This window comes from Phyllobates terribilis, unplaced genomic scaffold, assembly GCF_046119375.1.
Source record: "Phyllobates terribilis strain yellow unplaced genomic scaffold, ASM4611937v1 Scaffold_7284__1_contigs__length_38718, whole genome shotgun sequence".
Lineage (NCBI taxonomy): Eukaryota > Metazoa > Chordata > Amphibia > Anura > Dendrobatidae > Phyllobates > Phyllobates terribilis.
In genome coordinates, this window is record NW_027370025.1 from 1 (window position 1) to 2,601 (window position 2,601).

The 2,601-nt window shown below is 36.1% G+C and overlaps 1 non-coding gene across 1 annotated transcript; it reads right to left on the reverse strand.

The window, feature by feature from the left end:
- Positions 1 to 2,144: 2,144 nt before the first annotated feature.
- TRNAD-GUC (transfer RNA aspartic acid (anticodon GUC)) lies at positions 2,145 to 2,218 on the reverse strand. The gene has a single exon. It is a non-coding gene; the product is annotated as a tRNA-Asp (tRNA).
- Positions 2,219 to 2,601: the final 383 nt, after the last annotated feature.

The following is a 2,601-nucleotide window of genomic DNA, read 5'->3' on the forward strand; positions in this document are numbered from 1 at the left end:
ATATTGTCAACACAATTATTAGAACGTTACAACATTCTGATACAAAGAGAAGAAAAAAATTACATCTTTGTTAAGTAGGGTAGATATTGAGCGTTTTACCCAAAAACCATATTAGGGTAAATAATCTTCTTATTTTTGTAGACAATTAAAATCTTTAATTTCATATACTTATTTTCCAGATCGCGCATGGCTGATTCAGAATTTTTAACTCTCATGTATAAAGGTGTTATGGGGAGGAATTATTCTCTGATTATTCTTTTCCAATCTTTTACAGTACCAAAAAAAGTTATAATATATACTTAACATAAGTATGATAACATACAAAAATATACAAATATAATTAGTTAAAAACATAATATTATATTTTATTGTATCTGATTCACATAAGAATGATCACTAAAATATGAAATAAAAATACATCCTAGTTATTGAATTTTTCAATACTCATGGTCAATGCCAGTCAACGCTCGGTCAACGCCGGCCAACGGCGGTCACCATCGATCGATGATTGGTGTGTTAGTTGTGCGTGATTTCTTTTCTTTAGTGCATTGTCACTACTAAAAAACAGCGTTTTAGCGTCGAAATTTAGCGACAAACACGGGTTTGCATGCTAAATATGAGAAAGTCCATAATTAGCGACGAAATTTAGCGACAAACCGATTTTCGAAGCTAATTGTTGGCGGGAATCATGGCGGGCAACTTTAGCGTCGAAATTTTCGACGCTAATATTAGCGTCGAAACCGTTCGACGCTAATATCGTCGCTAACCATTGAAAATCCCGATCGAGGATTAGCGTTGAAATTTTCGACGCAAATTCGACGCTAGGAGTGGCGCTGACGTGTTTTAATTCACATTTAGCGTCGAAATTTTCGACGCTAAATTTCGACACTAAATGTGAATTAAAACTTCACAAATCAGTCGACTCCCCAGTTGACAGCAGAGAGCTAGGGCGAACGAGAAGTGCGAATCGGCGACGGCGCGAGAGCTAGGGCGAACGAGAGCTAGGGCGAACGAGCTAGGGCCGAATCAAAGGGACGACTTCAAGGGTACTTGGTACTTCCTCCTCCTTTCTTCTTCCTTCTTCCTTCTTTCTTCTTGTTAACTACAAATTGGGGGAAAATTTTGATAATTAGGTTTTGATTGAATTAGTTAGATTCGAAGCTTTATGTTCAAATTAGTCTTCTCCTAGCTTTCTACAACGTCATAGTACTCTTGCATGTTGATTTTGACTATGATTTGGAGTGAATTGATGTTATATGAATTATTAGGGTTGAGAAATTGTGAATTTGTGAATGTTTTGAGAATGTTGTGTGAAGTTGTGAACTTACGAATTTGTCGATTTGTGAAATTGGTGGAAATGTGAATTTGTAGAATCAATTGTGATTGGTTGAATTTGGGAATTTGGAAACTAAATTGAATTTGTGAAATTACGAATTTGTCGATATGTGGATTTGGTGGAAATGTGAATTTGTAGAATTAATTGCGATTGGTTGAATTTGGGAATTTGGAAAATAAATTGAATTTGTGAATTTGCAAATTTGTCGACTATAGGAATTTGCGAAATTGTCTATATGAGTTATTTATTGAATTTATTGGTCCATTAATAGAATCTCTATAGTTATATACAGGTTAAGGGGTAATAAAACAATTCAAAAAATGAGCTTTGATCGTAGTTGGATGTATAATAGAATATTAGGAGATGGCATGCTCTCATTAGAGTTCGTAAGTCATCTTGACAAGTTCGTTGAATTTGCTATGCAACATCCTGAGTGTATGGATGGCGATCGGATGAAGTGTCCATGTAGTAAGACTACATGTCAGAATACGTTTTATCGAAGCGTCGATGAAGTGAAGTTACACGTCATGACTAATGGGTTTGTGCGAGAGTATTTTGTATGGATTCATCATGGTGAGAATGGTGTGCAACAACCGTCTGAAGATTTCGAGTATGGAAATGTGGAATACAATTTAGTTCAGAGAATGGTTATTGATGTAGCTAGGCCAGGAATGTTTGGAGAAGAAGGTGTGAATGAAGAAGCTCCGAATGAAGAAGCTCAGAAGTTTTATGATATGATGCGTGCAGCTGAAGGAGACATATGGCATGGTAATAAGAAACACTCACCTTTGTCTGCTATTGGATCCGTCGGGACTGACGGGGCTCGAACCCGCAGCTTCCGCCTTGACAGGGCGGTGCTCTGACCAATTGAACTACAATCCCAGGGAAATAAGGTATAACGCATCAAGATTTTTAGGATTTCATTTTTTTTGTGTTGTAATAGAGACACGAGTGATAAAGTGATATCTACATGACTATGTACTTTCTTTTTAGTTTGAGTGAGAGTGACACGAATTACATTACTAGTAATTTCCAAATCTCTATTGATCATAAATTTTTCAATAAAAAAGATTTCTTTTTTAGACTTATAGATACTTAGATACTGATATGAATCTAGATCGGAATTTTTTGGAGCAAATAAAACAAGATATGTATATAGAAAAATGGAAGTCTTTTATTCCCGCGTATGGCGCGTTTCGGAAAGACGATGTTAGAGATCAAGTGTCGACATGGAGCTTCTGTGTCCTTAGTAGATGATGTGAGTG